Source organism: Periplaneta americana, chromosome 2, assembly GCF_040183065.1.
Source record: "Periplaneta americana isolate PAMFEO1 chromosome 2, P.americana_PAMFEO1_priV1, whole genome shotgun sequence".
Classification (NCBI taxonomy): Eukaryota; Metazoa; Arthropoda; class Insecta; order Blattodea; family Blattidae; genus Periplaneta; species Periplaneta americana.
In genome coordinates this window covers 20,904,698-20,925,540 of record NC_091118.1, presented here as the reverse complement: position 1 = coordinate 20,925,540, position 20,843 = coordinate 20,904,698, and the positions used below count along the sequence as shown (strand labels likewise).

The following is a 20,843-nucleotide window of genomic DNA, read 5'->3' as shown; positions in this document are numbered from 1 at the left end:
CAGGGAGCTGAAAATGGAACCTGCTACACAACGCTCGAACTCTTGGCTCTGTATGAAGGACGGAGTAAATATAACTTGTGCTGCTTCAGTGTGATGAAAGAATTATTCAACAAGCGACGAAACGCAGGCTGACGCTCGATTCAGTAAATTCTTAAATTCATTAGTTTGGTGCTCGGCTACAGCATGTTTTACTGTAGTAAGGGGTTCACATTCTTGAAGTTTTGTTTAGTTTCTTTGGGCATTGCTTCTTATCCGTAAGGGATATGAATTACGAACACAGACACCTTAGCCATGAATTCGAGTGTTTTATTTTGTTATCTATAAAAATGGAAATGAATTCTTGGTTAGGTACTTTCGTAGTCTTTATTATAGCTTGTATTACATTACAGGGTTTTTATTATAGTTTGTATTCTATTACACATTTCTTTGTTACTAGATTTGCATTATATTTTGACAAGTTAGAAAATTGCATTTCGCTCTTACACATATACGGTACCCTAAGATTTGTATTCAAGGTACCTATGAGTAAGTTGTACAAACCAAAACAAAAACAAGAAAGTACTTCAGTAATGTCATGAGTTTACAGGATTAAGCACTTTGAGCAAATTGTTTTTTCCACCACAAATCATGTGATGTTAGCTGCCAACAGTGTTCCCATCATACCAACAGAAAAATGCAAGCTAAATGCTGCATTACATTTTAGATATGCATCTTAGATTAAGTGAATCATATTGAAATATAACAAACGCCAGTGACTTTCCTCCCCACTGTGAAAGCAAAGTACTTATTTGCAGAGGTTTATATTTCTTCATTTGGTACGTAAATTGAAGTTTGTGCGTGCGCTCACTTTTGACACCAAGATAAAATAAAAAATTAATCCTGTATTTTACCAATTCGAAATTTTAAATCTTCTAATACTCTCTTGCATTCGTTATAATGCAGTACAAATGTGTAAGCTCAATACCTTTCAAGTTTACAAATTTTTAAAAGTATATATATATATATATTTTCAATTTCAAATTTTCAAATATCAAATTCCAAATGCATCGGAAGATGCTGTAACATGGTCAAGTACAAATTTATATAATACAGAATAATACATCAGACTACAGAATATAATTACAACAGAAATAGAAATTAAATAATACAGTCAATATATAAAAAGAGAATACAATAATATTAACAATATTTGATTAATATTAGATTCAAATTACGTTCCAAATCCACAATATTAGTAAGCCAAATATTCAGTACAAGTGGTAGACACGTGAATTACTGTTGTGCATGCAGCCAGTGTCTAGGCTTACTCCAAATTCACTTGTTTTGAATCGAGAGTAACTCGAATATTGAACGCGGGTATAAAACCCAAAATATTTTATATGAAAATTGATTTAGTGTATGGACGTGCTCTAGAATTAAGATATTTTCACATCAGCTTGCAACAAGATTTGTATTTACAAACACCTTTATTCTTTGAACATTATTGCATGAATTAAATGAATACTTGCACATATCTTTTGCACATTCGAGTCTTTTGAAAGAATGATTGAACTTAGAAAATAAAAATTTGGCAGATAAGAAAAATACACTGAATTTGGGAATACCGCTGCAAATTTCTTACTGTAATTGTTTATTCAGTGATTGGAGTATATCTAATTTCATAGTTTTCTTAAATTTATGTGTCATTTAGGTGCCTACAGCTATCAATGAACAATAACAACTACACTGAAGAATTAAACACAATAAAATATATAGCACAAGACAATGGATATAACCCTAACATAATACACACTAATAAAAAAGACAAAACAAAAACAGAACAAACCAACACAAACACCACGTGAGAATAAATACATAACATTAACATATCACAATACCAATACTCACAAAATTGCAACTTCATTCAGAAAACTAAAATACAAGATAGCATACAAAACAAATAACACAACACAGAAATATCTAAATAATCACATTAAACATTCAAATAAATATCATTCAACTGGAATTTACAAACTAAAATGCAATAGTTGCCCACATTTTTACATAGGACAGACAGGAAGATCCTTTCATACAAGATATAATGAACATATTAAAGCTATAACCAAACCCTACATCACATCAAATCATGCAGACCACATTATCAACAATAATCACGACTACAATAATATAGAAACAGATATGGAAATTTTACACATCACACCAAAAAAGTTCACAGTTAAACATTCTAGAACAATACGAAATATATAAACATACAATAACATACCCACAACATATACTTAACACACAATTACAGTTCAATACCCACACATTATTTGACGTCATGATACGTCATAACACACAAACAACCAGCCCCCACCATAAGAGCAACACACCCCCACCCCTACCATCGACAAATGCACATCGCAGAATTCAAGATCACCAGTAGTTCAGGAAACACTGAAGAAGCCGTGACATAACGTCGAAACAGGCCGTCTGTCGAAGGTATATACCTTTTTTAAAATGTTAACACTTTTTAACGTATGACTAAGTAATTTTATGTTTTTAAAAAGGATAGTTCTTTCGTCTTTGAATGTTGTTTCATAAATTCAACATACGATATTTTGCTATTTAAAAAACTGCGGGATTTTCAAATAGGAAAGAAAAAATTAGTGAAAGTTGATCTTCACATCGTAACAAGTTACTCTAAAATTTGGAAATATCCAGGGTGAAAGATGTTCAGTAACACTCCTTTTAAGGGGAAAATCCCTTGCATAATGGTCGAGGCAGAATTCCTCTGACATTTTGTTCCTTTGCTATTAGAATTCCCAGAAATAATTGAGGAGAGTTTTTGCAAAAGTCGATAGATGCAGAAATCAAGATTTTACAGAAATTACACTAAGTGACAGGATCTATCGAGTTTTGAAAAAAACCTGGAAGGTTTGGTAGTCTCTACATACGGTATGAATCAAGTTTTGGTAAATCTGATTTCATAGATCGATTCCGGAGGAAGAAAATATACGATATCCATATGGAACTCACTTTCGAAAAATTCTGCATCTATCGACTTTTGCAAAAACGCTCCTCAATTGTTTTAGGTCGTAATTTTTTTAGACTAGCTTTTAAAAATTTAGAAATACATATTCAATAAACGTCTTTACATTAATGTTCTCTAGTTCAACTAATACATTTTGCGTAGGTAATTCTTTACGCAAATGATTTCAGAGTAGTTTAAAACTTGAATTATTAATAAATCACTATTGGCTGTTTGCCAATGCTGTTACCGAAATGTTATCCAATGCTCATCTTAGCAATGAAGCCAACAGCTGTACTATACACGAAATGTAGACGCGTGCTTCAACCTAAGGCATAACGTAGGTCGAATAGCATTTCGCAGAGTAAAGCGTGCAACAGGCAGTGTCTGTTTACCTACATCTTTCCCCCTCTCTGGAGAAGAGAAGAAGTGCTTGCATGAATTAGCATGGGATAATAGTTTACAGCCATGTTGAAATTATCGAAAAGCAGAGTATATTTCCTAATAAATAAAAATATAACGCAAAATGGCCAACAAAATTCTGTTCATTTTATCTCAGAATTTCTCTGTTGCGTTACCGTCACTGAAGATCTTCCACCCGTTACACATTATAAATACCTGAACAATTTAAATAATGTATTCATTTAACAACAGTTGAAATTAGAGTATTAAGATTTTATATTAATTTTTTTAATAAACTAAAAATCACAACAATTTAAAAGTTAATTTATTGTATGAACCAACTTACATTCATTTACAGAGTGGAAGTAATGTAACTACAGATTTAAGGGAGTAATAGGATACATTAAAATAAATAAAAAAAACTCTTACAGCTTTTGAACTAAGTGCATGGTTAATACATAGGCTTAAACTCTGCGTAGTTTGGCAAAGCGCATCTCCGGCTCACTTACGAATACACACACCAACTCAGGTCTAAATAACAGCCTTAGTCACTGCAGTAGAATTGTCAGACTTCCAAATGGCAGGGAATAACGTTTGTGTGTTGATTTTTTATTTAATTTGCAGAGAAATCATTCTCTAATCATAAAGAGTAGAAATCAGAACCATATGGGGAGTACCGGTACTTAAGTAAAAGAGTAAACACTAGGAAAAACTGTTTTGCTTGTTGAGTTATTCGTTTCGGACTAAAGGTATAATTTTTTTTGTTGTACTCCATCCATGAATAATTAAGCTGCTCAAATCTGCACAGTTTTATATTACTTCCACTCTGTATAAAAGAATAATGTACGGAAAACGAAAGAGTGGTATAGTGCCAGAGTTGCTAAGCAACAAGTATACCGAAAATAGATATCGAAGTCTAAACTCGAACGTCGTTTTTTTTTTTTAATTATGTGGTCTCAAATGATATTTCTCATCTAATATTGACCTAGTAGGTACCTACATATATTTTGGTACAGAGAAACGATATTAATTTACAGTAATTCTGTGCAGATGTCAGAGGCTTCAAAATTTACGGGTTAGGCATCTCTGGCACTGTCCCAATCAATTTGAGTATCATTATGGACATTACATGATTGACAGGAATATTTGCTTTCCATTTAATCAAACTTTAATTTACTTTTTAAATCTCAGAGGTTATTTAGCTCGAAGTGCTTCTCATTGAAGATCAGGTAGGTGGGATAAGATTAACAAACATACTTCAATTACCATTTTCTCTTTCCAAAAATAATTATGCTTCTTGATTTGTCTCTTCTTGCGAAAGAGATGTAAAATATTATCACGAATGTATTGGTTGACGTCCTTTCCACATGACAGCGCTATTCTAATTTAAAGATACGACCTTTCTCTTTCACTGCTTAACTTTCATCATTTTCTTTCATTATAGAATTGAGTGACTGGCGTAAAAGCCATCCCAATTGCAGTAAATTTTGAAAACTTTAACATTAGGTACTGATTTATCTTTATAAACATAAAAATCATATATTCTTTCCTAGCATTGTATTACAATATTGTACATCGATCTTCCTACTTGAAAATATACAGAGTCCTAGGTTAACTGCAACAATTTCACATGTTTTGCTGAAATCTGTCATTTTGAACAGATTGGGATTGGGCCTTATTCCATTCACCCACTCAATTTTTAGCTTACAATGTAGAATTCAGATGCTCTTTAATGCAATGTAATTTTTTACACGACCGTGGTTTTGTTGTATTTACAGCTATTGTTGTTAGGCCTTGAAAGTTAGAATTCTCACACAGAAACTTGTTGCCAGGGAAACCATTTTCATAACATAAGACTATACTGAAATAGATCCATTACAGTGCGCTTATTGTTACTTAGTTACCATTACAGTGCAGTTTTGCGAAGGCTTTGGAATAATAATGCTTTAAATATTCAGTGCAAGATATATTGTATCTGCAATTTTAAAAATATGATCATGCAAAAAATGTTGTATAATGCAAGTTTGTGAAGTTCATTACAAACTTTTCCTCTATTTTGTAAAACGCACTTCCCAACCTTGTATCGTAATATACTAATGTACATCTATGGTGTTTAACAGCAACACCGTTTGCCCCCCCAAAAAAAAATCAATTTTACAGGAGAGCGGAAAACCATTTTAATATATCGAAAGCTAAGAAATGTTCGACATAAGAGAATATTTAAATCTCTTCTTGTGAAGTTTGTATTCATACCTTGATTTCAGATGTGTTTGTAGAGGATTCGGAAAATTTACTTGATAGGACTGAAGTGAAATCCCTGATCACATGTATCAGATTGATCAGTCTAATGCACTTGCAAGACAGCTTTTGATTAATTTCACTATGCTGCCATCTAGCGACTGTAAAATAAGTCACATTATAACCCTGATGAAATGTCATTAATTAATAGTTTGCAGCAGTACTTCCATCTAGCGGTCGTTGCCAAAAATTCATTTTCGACAATGGAAATCCTAGTCGTTTTTCTCTTTTATATGTTGCCATTTTATAATGTGGAAATGAACAATCTGATATGTGATCAGGAGAGAAATCTTTCGCTCATATTTTTTATACTTGTATACGAGGTTGCCATTCAACACATTCGATATTTAAAACTCCCATTTTTTATTATTAGTAACAAGATAGTTAAGGTAAGATTTCTGCCATTAATCAAATACATGGATAGGAAATAGACATTGTCGAAAACGTGTAAGTTTCGCTTCTAAGAAAATGTGTTTTGGAAGATTACGAATTTGGTTTTCCGTATTGCCTTCAATGATTTCAGTTATTGTGTTCCATTTCATCTTCCAAAGTCCTGTACAATTTTTGTAAATGTATTATGTCCGATGTATTTAAAAGTTTTAGAAAAACACTTTGTACTAAGAACTGAAGCTTTTCATAAGATCTGATTAACTATGTATTACAACTACTGTATTTTATCTCCAGGCAAACCAGGTTTAAATCAAGCGTGTATAAGTGGGATTGGTGGTGAGCAAAGATGAAGTTCAAGATCACTATGATCTTATTCTGCCATTATTGCTGCCTAAATCATTCATAACACATTACTGAAGTACCAAGAACTTTCCTATATTCACACTGTATTCTCAGGCTAATAAATGACCCTTCACGTCTTCAGGTAAAAGAAATATAAAATATTGAGAAAAACTAGCAGACTTGTCCATTATATTCACAAGTAAATACATAACTCAAAACTCTTTGCATATATTCAATTCATATTCTATGCAATTAGTTTTTCATTTTAATCTTCACACAAAAGCGATGAGCGATTCACAACCACTTGCATACAATTGCGAAATACGCATCCACCACGAGGCATCGTATCTGTAACACAAATTAAATTATAAATCAGAATAAGGACGCGCAGTTCATTTCTATTAAATATACGAGGACAGACTCTTACAGAAATCAAACTTAACTGAGACCCGTTTAGTACAGAGGTTATCACTAGCAATGAAAAAAAAAAAATTACCGGTATAGGAATTGTACAAGTGTTATAAATTTTTAATTTATCACTTTTAAATAAATTTATACCCAATAATACAAAAACGTGCGTCGATTTCAGATTCAGATTGAGGAAGTTAACGAGCTAGGTTGCCTAGTAACGGTTATGCTAGTAGTGAAAGCAAATTAAGATATTTCAAATGGTCCAGATTTCTAGCACTCTATGTAAGTAATAAAAAAGGTGTTGCGATAAAAATGAATTTGGCATTTCAGTGAGAAAATTTCATCAACATTCGTCAGCTAATAACATTCCAAAATAAAGGAAGAAACTTTTATTAGAAGTAACATAGTTCGTACTCTACCCTGAAAACAGTCACGTAGTAAGATAATCACATAATAATCCAGAAGTTAAGAGTAAGCCAATGTTATAGTAAATTAGTAACACATACAAAAATAAATTAGTAATATTAATAAAACCTTTGGTGAGGCTAAGACGTAAATGGACGGATATTAAAATGGATTTGAGGAAGGTGGGATATGATGGTAGAGACTGGATTCATCTTGCATAGGATAAGGACCGATGGCGGGCTTATGTGATGGCGGTAATAGTTTAAATTACATGTCTAAAAACAATATGCACAGACAAGGTCAGTTAAAATGGAACTATTACAAAGAGATTGTACAATCAAAAAATTCGTCAAGATTATTAAACAGATTTAAAATTATTCAACTAGATATGAGAACCTTCGGGTTCCTTAAAAGTCATAAGTAATATTAATAACAATTAGATATAAATGCAATTAAATTAAGGCAAAAATATACAGAAAATATAAAAATTACAGAGGAAAATTTTTATGAAATCTTACAGATGTAATGTTGATAGAGCAATTTTTAAGGACTGAAAACATTTTGCTATTCTGTAAAAATCGATCACTGGCTTCCAGTCCTGTAGATTAATACCAATGTCACTAACTTAAACCTAAAAAAGTAAGTAAAAGACAATGAATTATATTTTAAGTATTCGGAGAGCCCCAATGAAACACCAGGAAACATGGAGCTTGGCCATTTTCTCTTCTGCATCCAATAAATTTTCTGTAAAAAATAAATATAATTTCTTACATTGAAATTTTGTAAATAATTCTAAACCAAATCATTTGTTAAATTTTAGTATTGTAATTGGGAACATGTTTCTCAATTCTTTCTGTGAAACTGTTTTGTCCGAGAAGTTTTCAAACATCAGTGAGTTCCAGAATTTAAATTACGTTCATGTGGAAAAAGCCTGAATTTTTTATCAATATCCTCCATGATTTGAATTGGAATTTTATTTATGTAAAGCAACTTCGATCTTGGAGGTACTGAAACCTCCACTAGGGTACCTATGTTCCGGCAACTAAACTATGGGTTAAATAAATACAAAAGAACTTTGGAACTTAGTTCAGTTCCACACTGTGAATGTGACTTCCCAGAGAACTGGCCACAAATTTCCGCGATTAGTTGTTTAAAAAGAATCCTTGTACCCCTCTTCGTGCTTCAGATTACGATCCTTTGCTAATTTAATTTCATTTTCTTTTGTATTCATAGATTTATGTATCATTTTGCCATTATTTTCTTCAGTATCTTTTGTTTCATTAACTATTCTTCAGATTTCTCAATTTTCTTCAGTTTTCTCAATTCTTTCTTCAATTTTCTCAATCCTTTCTTCAGTTTTCTCAATTCTTTCTTCAGTTGTATTGATTTATTTTCGCATTTTATTCACTATTTCACTTCCCCCATTTCGCATCACACGTTCACGGTTTCACTTCACTACACACTTCGCATTTCACTTCGCATTTCTACGATTTTTTTTAAGAAGGGCACAAGTTTCACAGAAGAGAGAATTAAATAAAATCAATATTGACGTCAAGCAATTCTTGGGAAATCACAATCTAAATTTCGAGACAAAACATGGCATGAGCATTCTAAATAATACATGATGACTTACAAAATTTTGACATGTGAATAACTTTCGAATTCAAATTTTAATTCAGTAGTTTTTGAGTCGAATTACGTTTTTATTTTTCTAAACTACTTCAAACGAAATTTTTATATTAGAAACTGGCATTACGGACAGTCTTATCCGAGTAGTTGCAAGTTCACAGATACCTGAGTATGAATTTCGCAAGAGGAAAGTTGACAATGCACATGGTACATGATGCTTTTAAGAACAGTCATAAATCTAGTCGAAAACTGAATATTTGCATTACCGCAATTTTGAATTTTGTACTTCTGAAAAGATACAAACATGCACTAAATAATTTCTACTTGGACATATGAGATGCATGTTCCCACAACTTAATGAAGACTAGCAGAAGCATGCTCAAATGAAATTTGTTTAAATTAGTCATTCATTTGCACCATCAGAAACAGAACAGCATTGATTGAATGAAGCAACTTACTCGGTTAAAAAAATAATGAACACTTCAGAACCCTTCAAATTAAAATATCCACAAAATCGAATATTTTACAGAGAATACGAAAAAAACTTACCATACAAATTTATATATAAAATTCTTGCTTTTTTCACACACGATGGTGAAAAAATATTGGAACTATTATTGTCAGTATAATCATAGTAATAAAAATTAGCCTGCAGATTAATAAATTGATATACTAAATTTAGTATACTTGTATAATTATATAAATTCACATTAAGACAGTATAAGGCAAATATTAAAAATAGGCTGTACCAAATAAAACTGTCATAGAAATCAACGAGAAAATGCAAATGTGTCACAGAATCCTGAAAGTTTAATCCTTTCCTTTAATCCTTTGCATCTTATGTTTACAGAATAAAGTTATTAGTACAAATTTTTTATTTTCTAAAATTGAAAAACTGCTGAAATAGTAAAATAATGAAAACTATTGATCATAATAAACACTCAGTGAGACAATTCAGACGAACAATACTATTAAATCTACAATTTCTTTAAATAACATGCACATCACATATACAAAACTTCATAAAATTCTTATTCTAACACACATGAAAGAAAACATCTTTGCAGTGTCGAAATTTCGAGAAAATTAATCAAATTCATTTTACACAGGAGAATACAAACTCATTTTAACATTAACATAATAAAATAAGCAAACTCAGAAAACAAATGACGTCCAACTAAATAAATAAAATTTACGTATTATCGCTTTCTCATATGTGCCAATGTTACCATTGTTATAAATTTAAAGACTTCAATTAAATATCGAAGTATGCACGTTGCTACGTGGATTCAGAAATAAAATTGTGGAAAATTTTGATTGGTATATTAGGTTACAAGATTCCTAAAAAAAATAATCACAGTGTACGAAAAAATGTAGAAAATCGTGACAATACAGTTAACTCGAGACTTCCAAATCTTCAGATGGACATCTGGATCTAATGCTGTTTAGGGCAAAGCAGTGTTACATAAAATGACAATGACGAAATAGACGATGAAATTTTCTCATTTTCATTATTGCTTTGATCGCATGTATAGTTTATTATGTGAGTTACATATTACAATTATATAGAATTTTAAATTAAATAATAATTTGGAAACATTTTGAAATTTAACAACAATTAGATACGGATCACATTATCCAGGAGAACAATGGAAAATTCATTGTTCGCAGTTCATGGAAAGTAGAATACAAAATTCGAGAAATGGATATATAAATTGAGTATGTTAATAACTAATAATTAAAAAAAGCGCTTATAGGCTATGTACAGTATGTAAAGTACAATAATATTCAATTTTGTTAGGTTGAGCAGACGAAAGTTATTTTCGAGTGTAAAATAATTTCAATTAAACGTTATTTTAGAACACTTTAGACATACATAAATTATCCTGAACTCGTGTTTCACCGTGTTATTTTATTCACGAAGTCTCTTGTTCATGTAGAGTGAACTACACAAAGCTGTCAAATGCTATAGTTCTTAAAAAATATCTGTACTACTCAAAAACTTGTTAAAATCGTTAATTTTTATAATTATTATAATTTAAGAATTCATTTTGCTCTCCGAAAAATGTTTTTGCTAACTGCATATTACACGTACAACTTTCTATGTTCTTGAACTACTAAGATTGTCCCTCCCAAGGTGTGAAGACTTGCCTGTTTTATTTGCACCAGTTGTTTGGGTAGCCAAATATATCAAACAGAACAAAAACGGATACCATTTCTTTTGCAACACAACCCTGACCATAGAACTGTCTAGATCGAAACTTTTGATATACGTCAACGCTGCTGGAAATTGAACTTTCGTCTATCCAACCACAATGAAAAGTATAAAATCTCTCATCTGATACTTAACTTAGTGCGGCTCCAGATACAGCTTCCTGAAGAGCCTCTTGTTAAGGGACCATATTATCTGCCCAGTCATACATCTTGCCTAGATTTGAGATAACAAGGAAAATGTTTTAAAATTCAATACATGAACAAATATAAACAGAGTGAAGGAACAGTTTGAGGCAATGCCAAAAGATTAAAACAAGATATCTGCTGTGCATCCATGTTTCATGTGCTGTTATTTAACCCTTAAATTAACAAAGTGTCCTATAGGATACAACAGGTTAATAGGCTATATGCTATAATTTTAATAGAACAATAGAAAAAAAATTGGTAGAAAAATTAAAATTTCACAATACTATAACATTGTACAACATATAAATATGGACATTGCGATAGTCGTTTTCTTTACGGTCCGATAAGGTTTAACCACTTCCCTTATTATCCCGAGTTAACTCGGGTTGCTAACATGTGTCAAAATTTATTAACCCGAGTTAACTCGTTTGAGTTCCATTGTCTACTTCATAGTGATTTTTTAAGTATGTAAGAAAATTAGTGATGTACAGTGATTCTGCAATATTAAATGTCCTCTTTACGAAAATAAAAAAATATGACCCTTTTTTTCACAAAACTGGTAAAATAAATAGTAAGGGAAGAGGTTAATAAACTAGTGTGAGAAATGAAGCTTTGCCAAGTTAAGGGTTAAGTGTAAGTTTATTTCTACCGTAATTAAGTTTTTCTGGCATATGAATTAATGTCAAAAAGTTAAGTTTGTGTTCACAGTTCCTGATTCTTAGAAGTTTTGTAGTGAGAGTAAATGTAATTCAGAAATATGCATTCTGAGTGAACGATTCGAAAACTCACAAGCCTGCACTTTGTGGCTATTCAAGGTGTATTATTGCTGATTAACTCTTTTATAGGCTGAATTATGTTATACTTTAAGCTACATTGAAAGTTTGATGCAATGTATGTGTTATAATACCTGAAGCTTACGTGAATTAAAAATTTGAATAAAATTTAATTAAATTCTTTTCGCAACTCAAATTAGTAAATCAGTTAAGAAATTTCCATTTGCAGATTGCTTACACTTTTCAAACATTTGAATGGCAGTTATGTATTAAAAGTTCTGTAATTATAGAACTTAATAATATGAATGCAATCCTTTGTTCATAAAAGTGAAATTTTCACAAGTAACAAATCTAGTTTTTAGCATTGTGAGAATAGATTTATTTCGCACTTTGAAATATTTCCTAAATTTGTAGCCCAAAACTGAAGAGATCATGATTCTCTGTTTTTAGAGTACAAAAAAGCTATTGCTTTCTATTAATCTGCAAACTTCAAATCTATTTTTATTTGTGTAACTTATTTCACAGTTCTGAGTTTACGAATTCAAACCAGGACCAGAAATTTGAACTTCGATTTCTTTACAAAAATAAGTTTTGTTAAATGCACATCAACTAACATTACCAATATTATCAATTTATCAATTTCTGTAGAAACTATTTTAATCCTGAATTGGATTCATCTCACTATTCTGCAATAAATTATACCGTTCTTTCTTCAAAGATTAAAATTTTACATTATTTACATAGTTTATTTCTTAGAATATAATGGTAATCGATTTAAGAAATTATTTGAACTATTAACTCAACTTACCGACTAACACTAGGAGATGAAGAATGATGTTCACCACAATCTGGTCCCTTGGTGCTGATCCTCTTCTTCTAATTTCAGATATCTCTCAGCAACAATCCTCGACAAAAATAAGTAATGTCACAATTCATGCCAAGAATATACCAAGATTTAATTAAAATTATATATTATACATATAAATACAATCAAATTAGGTTCTTAGGAAAATATTTGAGGCTAAGAGGGATGAAGTTACAGGAGACAGGAGGGATGAAGTTACAGGAGAATAGAGAAAGTTACACAACGCAGAACTGTATGCATTCTATTCTTCACCCGACATAATTACAAACATCAAATCCAGACGTTTAATATGGGCAGGGCATGTAGCACGTATGGGCGAATCCAGAAATGCATATAGTGTTAGTTGGGAGGCCGAAGGGAAAAAGACCTTTGGGGAGGCCGAGACGTAGATGGAAGGATATTAAAATGGATTTGAGGGAGGTGGGATATGATGGTAGGGACTGGATAAATCTTGCTCAGAATAGGGACCGATGGCGGTCTTATGTGAGGGCGGCAATGAACCTGCAGGTTTCTTAAAAGCCATTTGTAAGTATCTCCACCTAGTGAAGGTGAAGTAACACCTGACAATTAACATGTAGACCAGCAAATTTGTGTAGAAGTTACCGAAACATATAAAATTTTGAAATTACAACTTTTCACCTATTTCGATCACAAACCATAAATTAGTGTTGTTTAATATGCGTTACAGTTTTCCACACTTAACGTGTTGTCTAATGCAAGTTCCCGTCTGATTAGGGGTAATATTTAATTTCAACGTAAGATACATTTTTATTGCATTTGTAGCATTTTAGAATATAATTTCACTCAAATGTTATTTATTTGTAGGTAACCTTTCCTGCAGAATGTAAGTGTGAACACAAGTTTCCATAAACCAAAAATTTAACAGACGCATATATGTCTATTTACTTAAAATTTAAAAGTCACATTTCATAATGGGGAAAGTGCAGTATGGTAAGTATTCTTCACCACCACCACCACCACCACCACAAACATTAATTACGATTTACATATGGATCACATTTACAATTCAGCTGATTTTTTAAATCTATTTCTAAAATAACTTCCATCACCAATATTTTAACAACACTGCTCAACCATAACTACAACACTGACACACCGCACAGACATTGACTAACATTAAAATGCTGTTCACAAAACTGGCCAGAAAAGTTGTCATGCACAGACTACTCTACTGCACTTTTGCCATTGACAAATGTAAGGTGTTGACCAATTTATTTTTATTTAGTTATCTAAAAATTTGCCGAAATCATATATTTGTCATCAAGTTCTCCCTATACCCACAATGAAATAATAAACCTCTTCCGTATTTTCCTCGAGTCATACTGACAAAGAAACGTGGCCAATTGATTTTCAAAAGTTTATTTAAAAATACGAATAATTAACAATTAATATTTAAATGATAGATTTGGTTTTCGTTGTTTGCTATAAATGGAATGTTTATGCATTAAAAACTTAGCCAAGAGTGACGGTTAATCAAAGCAAACTTTAAGATAACGAAAAATATTCTAGAGCAGCAGAACAGAAGTGGACGCGACCCTCCACCCAAGTGACTTTAACGCGTTAAAAAGGGTAACTTTTGGGGGTAGTCGGTTATTACAGATAAACCCCGACCGCGGGGCACAAACACGGGTTCCCCCTCCTCAGTTCGTGCGGTCTTGTGCCCTCATTTTCATAGGAACATGCCTGGAATTTTGCCTTCTTTTTCTTCTGTTTTTTATTTGTAAGTTCTTTTACATTTCCCCCATTATACTCGTAAAATGTGATATACAAGCGACTATGTGCAGTGTTCATTTTGTGTAGGAAGTATTGTGTTACAACTCTATCGCCATCTTTCACCGTAATCCAGAGGGTACGTTTACACGTAAATTTCATTTTTAAATGTCAAGAACACTCGTAATATAACAGATGTCAGCAGACAGTGGCTATGTCTGTACCTGTAGTCAGAGTAGCACGTCTTCGAGGTCAGCGACGAACGTAACCGAAGTCAGTCTCGTCTAGTCCAGGGAGCAGTGTCTTACAGTCACGTCGTCAGTGGCGTATAGTCACGAAGACAGTGGCGTATAACCCCGAGGTCTCTGATGTCTTGTCCAATATCGTAGAAACAATTAATTAAAGAGAAATAAAGTGGAAGAATAGCTCAACAAATGAGAAGTGAAAGAGAGAGAAATTAGAAGTGTGATTGAGTGAATTAGATCATTCATGCGAATCAATGTTGTGGTTGGGAGTAGCATCAGTGGTACTTAACTGTAGGAGTATCATAGATGTAAATTTATGGAAAAGGGCAATTAGAGAAGCAATTAAGGAGTAGGAGCGAAGAGAAATAGGTAAGTACATAAATAACCAGGGGAAAGAATAGCAGAGAAATAAATAGAGGAAAGAATAGCAGAGAATTAATAGGGAAAAGAATAGCAGAGAAATAAATAGGGAAAAGATTAGCAGAGAAATAAATAGGGGAAAGAATAGCAGAGAAATAAATAGGGGAAAGAATAGCAGAGAAATAAATAGAGGAAAGAATAGCAGGGAAATAGAAGAATAGCAGAGAAATAAATAGGGGAAAGAATAGCAGAGAAATAAATAGGGGAAAGAATAGCAGGGAAATAAATAGAGGAAAGAATAGCAGGGGAATAAATAGGGGAAAGATTAGCAGAGAAATAAATAGGGGAAAGAATAGCAGGGAAATAAATAGAGGAAAGAATAGCAGGGAAATAAATAGGGGAAAGATTAGCAGAGAAATAAATAGGGGAAAGAATAGCAGAGAAATAAATAGAGGAAAGAATAGCAGAGAAATAAATAGAGGAAAGAATAGCAGGGAAATAGAGGAAAGAATAGCAGAGAAATAAATAGGGGAAAGAATAGCAGAAAAATAAATAGGGGAAAGAATAGCAGAGAAATAAATAGGGGAAAGAATAGCAGGGAAATAAATAGAGGAAAGAATAGCAGGGAAATAAATAGGGGAAAGATTAGCAGAGAAATAAATAGGGGAAAGAATAGCAGAGAAATAAATAGGGGAAAGAATAGCAGAGAAATAAATAGGGGAAAGATTAGCAGAGAAATAAATAGAGGAAAGAATAGCAGGGAAATAGAGGAAAGAATAGCAGAGAAATAAATAGGGGAAAGAATAGCAGAAAAATAAATAGGGGAAAGAATAGCAGAGAAATAAATAGAGGAAAGAATAGCAGGGAAATAGAGGAAAGAATAGCAGAGAAATAAATAGGGGAAAGAATAGCAGAAAAATAAATAGGGGAAAGAATAGCAGAGAAATAAATAGAGGAAAGAATAGCAGAGAAATAAATAGGGGAAAGAATAGCAGGGAAATAAATAGAGGAAAGAATAGCAGGGAAATAAATAGGGGAAAGATTAGCAGAGAAATAAATAGGGGAAAGAATAGCAGAGAAATAAATAGAGGAAAGAATAGCAGAGAAATAAATAGAGGAAAGAATAGCAGGGAAATAGAGGAAAGAATAGCAGAGAAATAAATAGGGGAAAGAATAGCAGAAAAATAAATAGGGGAAAGAATAGCAGAGAAATAAATAGGGGAAAGAATAGCAGGGAAATAAATAGAGGAAAGAATAGCAGGGAAATAAATAGGGGAAAGAATAGCAGGGAAATAAATAGGGGAAAGATTAGCAGAGAAATAAATAGGGGAAAGAATAGCAGAGAAATAAATAGAGGAAAGAATAGCAGAGAAATAAATAGAGGAAAGAATAGCAGGGAAATAGAGGAAAGAATAGCAGAGAAATAAATAGGGGAAAGAATAGCAGAAAAATAAATAGGGGAAAGAATAGCAGAGAAATAAATAGAGGAAAGAATAGCAGAGAAATAAATAGGGGAAAGAATAGCAGGGAAATAAATAGAGGAAAGAATAGCAGGGAAATAAATAGGGGAAAGATTAGCAGAGAAATAAATAGGGGAAAGAATAGCAGAGAAATAAATAGAGGAAAGAATAGCAGAGAAATAAATAGAGGAAAGAATAGCAGGGAAATAGAGGAAAGAATAGCAGAGAAATAAATAGGGGAAAGAATAGCAGAAAAATAAATAGGGGAAAGAATAGCAGGGAAATAAATAGAGGAAAGAATAGCAGAGAAATAGAGGAAAGAATAGCAAAGAAATAAATAGGGGAAAGAATAGCAGAGAAATAAATAGGGGAAAGAATAGCAGAGAAATAAATAGAGGAAAGAATAGCAGGGAAATAGAAGAATAGCAGAGAAATAAATAGGGGAAAGAATAGCAGAGAAATAAATAGGGGAAAGAATAGCAGGGAAATAAATAGAGGAAAGAATAGCAGAGAAATAAATAGAGGAAAGAATAGCAGGGAAATAAATAGAGGAAAGAATAGCAGGGAAATAAATAGAGGAAAGAATAGCAGAGAAATAGAGGAAAGAATAGCAAAGAAATAAATAGGGGAAAGAATAGCAGAGAAATAAATAGGGGAAAGAATAGCAGAGAAATAAATAGAGGAAAGAATAGCAGGGAAATAGAAGAATAGCAGAGAAATAAATAGGGGAAAGAATAGCAGAGAAATAAATAGGGGAAAGAATAGCAGGGAAATAAATAGAGGAAAGAATAGCAGGGAAATAAATAGAGGAAAGAATAGCAGGGAAATAAATAGGGGAAAGAATAGCAGAGAAATAAATAGGGGAAAGAATAGCAGAGAAATAAATAGGGGAAAGAATAGCAGAGAAATAAATAGGGGAAAGAATAGCAGAGAAATAAATAGAGGAAAGAATAGCAGAGAAATAAATAGGGGAAAGAATAGCAGGGAAATAAATAGAGGAAAGAATAGCAGAGAAATAAATAGAGGAAAGAATAGCAGGGAAATAGAAGAATAGCAGAGAAATAAATAGGGGAAAGAATAGCAGAGAAATAAATAGGGGAAAGAATAGCAGAGAAATAAATAGGGGAAAGAATAGCAGGGAAATAAATAGGGGAAAGAATAGCAGAGAAATAAATAGGGGAGACAATAGCAGAGAATATATGGGGGAAAGAAAAATTATTGTGTGTTAAGTTCTACTGCACCATTATAAATCACTAACAACTTACATCGAGCTGAAAACTTTTTCTTTAGGCTTCTTTGTAATAGGTGCGGAAGTAGTGGCAACATCTGAAAGACGAAAAGAGCAAATCAATTAGTATTACAAAAGGAATATAAATATTTAAGCATTATCTGCAATAGGAATATGCCGAGGGTTTTGATAAGGTTAGAGGGATTACTTAGGCAAAAGGCAGGGACCAGCGACTCATAGCTCAGAGATCACTGGAATAAATACCAAAAGTCAGAAGCGCATGCACCAGATGTCAGAGACTCGTAACTTCTGTATGCGGAAGTGAACTATTTTGCAATCCTTATTCGGAGTGACAAATCCCCTCCGTACGTTTGCAGCCCTGAAATATGGAGTAAAAAGCGCGGATGTTTTGTACAGATTCAGAATTTTAAAATGGGCCGAATCTTGGTAGCACTCCTCCTCTATGTAGCATACATTTAGGCGCTTTTGTTTACTGCTCATGCGCAATGCGTTGTATCTGGAACTTGGTCAAATTAGGTGGTCCAAATTTTGTTTCTGGGTTTGTACTATTGCTGTAGATATCTGCTAGTCGATATTATGCTATGAAACAAAAGACAATTTGGACTAGCTGCCGAAATAGCTTGAACATTACTCACATCCTGTTTCTGAGAGTGCTTTCATTTTCTTAACTATCTGGTGACTAAACATTCTATCGAATGGTGTAGCTTAGATTATTCACCAAAAAATATTAGATTCTGATTTTTTAAATCTCGCTTCTTATATTATTGTTATGTAAATTATAAATTTGTAATTTATTCTTAGAACAGATTCATAATTTACGTTTAAATATATGGGCTAAACTAGCGCTGAGGTATACCTACATCTTGCATATATCTATGGATCTTTATCAGGTTAGGTTACGTTAGGCTTTTGTTATGCCTTGCATATACAATCAACTGCACCTCCAAAGAAAACACTAATAAATTCAATGATTTTCAGTTCCGAATTCACCGTAAGTACCTTAGCGCTAGTTTCACCAATATACCTACGGAACTTGGTTCAAGATAGACTATTTCAAGTCCTTACCTTACTGTACACTCTGCTCCACTGGTGCGCTGCACCAACACCACATTTCAATGCCAAGCCGTGTAGTTCAGCCAGAGCCTTGCACACGGAAATTACGTGAAGTTCTTGCTACAACAAACACGTAGATACTTTGAGTATTACAGAGTAAGAACTGAGTCTTAGATTACCAAATTAATTTCCAATAATTCCATTACAATTCATCTCACTTATCTGTTCGCCTGCGGTTTTTAAATTCCGCTTATTATTAAATGCATGTAGAGTGTTAGTTGGGAGGTCGGAGGGAAAAAGACCTTTGGGAGGCCGAGACGTAGATGGGAGGATAATATTAAAATGGATTTGAGGGAGGTGGGATATGATGATAGAAATTGGATTAATCTTGCTCAGGATAGGGACCAATGGCGGGCTTATGTGAGGGCGACAATGAACCTTCGGGTTCCTTAAAAGCCAGTAAGTATTATTATAATTATTACTAAAATGTGAACATACAATTTGACCCTATTAAGAAACCCATCCTTCCACATTAGACACCATAAGTCCGAGTATGGGCCCAATCTCAATTACTAGCAACACTAGCAATACCAGCTTAATAACGACAAGTGCAGAAATTTCTTGGACTAACAAGCAGTTACGCCTAATGGATGACCTTTCAACTATTATCCCAACCGCGTTTATTCTATCCAGTTTTAAGACATGTGCAAACGGCTCGTCACTTCTAGTTCTTTAGTGTATTTTTCTCAGATTATTTTAGATTTAGAGTTTTTTTTGGGGAATGGCTCAGTCTGTTGGTTATTTCAGGCAATTTTTTTCTGCAATTTAATCTATTTTTGGGTTCACCGAATTTTGCTGTAGCATAGGCTTGGTTTACGAAGGTTAGTTTTAATACTCGAGATTTTTTTATTTTATATCACATGTCGGCATTTATTTTTTAAAATCTAAAACGGTTGTGACGCCATATTAACATTTATTTACTTATTTATTATTTATTTATTTTAACTAGCTAGCGAGTACAAATTAAAATTATAAAACAAAAATGAACATTAGTGGGTAAATATTACTATTTTCATTTTTTAAATGTCTACATGTTCTAATGGGTTTGATTATAATTTCCATTTTGAAGCAGTTTCGCCGTTTTGAATCCTACCGTCCCCAATACGTATCCTATTTACAATTTCGTAATTATGTTTCTAATGCCATGGTTAACAGTAGCAAGCCATAAAATGAGTAGAAAAGGATACAAGTTAAAAGTAAGGTAGGCAGTGTTTGCGTAAGACCCACCCGTTAACTAAGCTCTCTAGTTTTTTGTAACCACTATACCACGCTGCGGCGTTCGGGTGACAGCGGCCCAAGTCTTTGTACAGGTTACACATTTTTACCATCATTTCCATAATATGTGATGAAGCCTACTTAATTTCATCGTCTAATGAGAACATGACTACAGATTACAACTAATTATTTTCGCCACACTTCTCAACTCCTCGGAGTCCGGGAATGCAGATGTATTTAGCTAAACCTATCGTGTGAACACATTGAAGTGCGCAGAACTTATGTTAAGGAAGTCATGGTTCAATAAAGAATTAAACGTCCTCAATATCTAAATAAAGGTTACACGCAACAACATGCTATGTCGACACAACCCGCTTTCTTTACAAGGCACCCTATCCAATTCTGTAGACTTCGACATCTACAGACTGTTCATCCTGGAGAACAGAACGACGCAGGACAACTCTGATCGTGTTAATTTTTCTCGACCTCATGAGAAGAAGGAAAAGCTTACTACTAAGATCCCAGAAAAGTTTATTTTAGAGGTA

At 32.9% G+C, this 20,843-nt stretch overlaps 1 long non-coding RNA gene across 1 annotated transcript; it reads right to left on the bottom strand.

Annotated features, from left to right (window-relative positions):
• Positions 1–344: 344 nt before the first annotated feature.
• LOC138715742 (uncharacterized) lies at positions 345–19,144 on the bottom strand. The gene is made up of 4 exons (XR_011336560.1): positions 19,036–19,144; positions 17,987–18,047; positions 12,869–12,965; positions 345–11,315 (listed from the first exon to the last, which is right to left on the bottom strand). It is a non-coding gene; the product is annotated as an uncharacterized lncRNA (long non-coding RNA).
• Between the last annotated feature and the right edge of the window lie 1,699 nt (positions 19,145–20,843).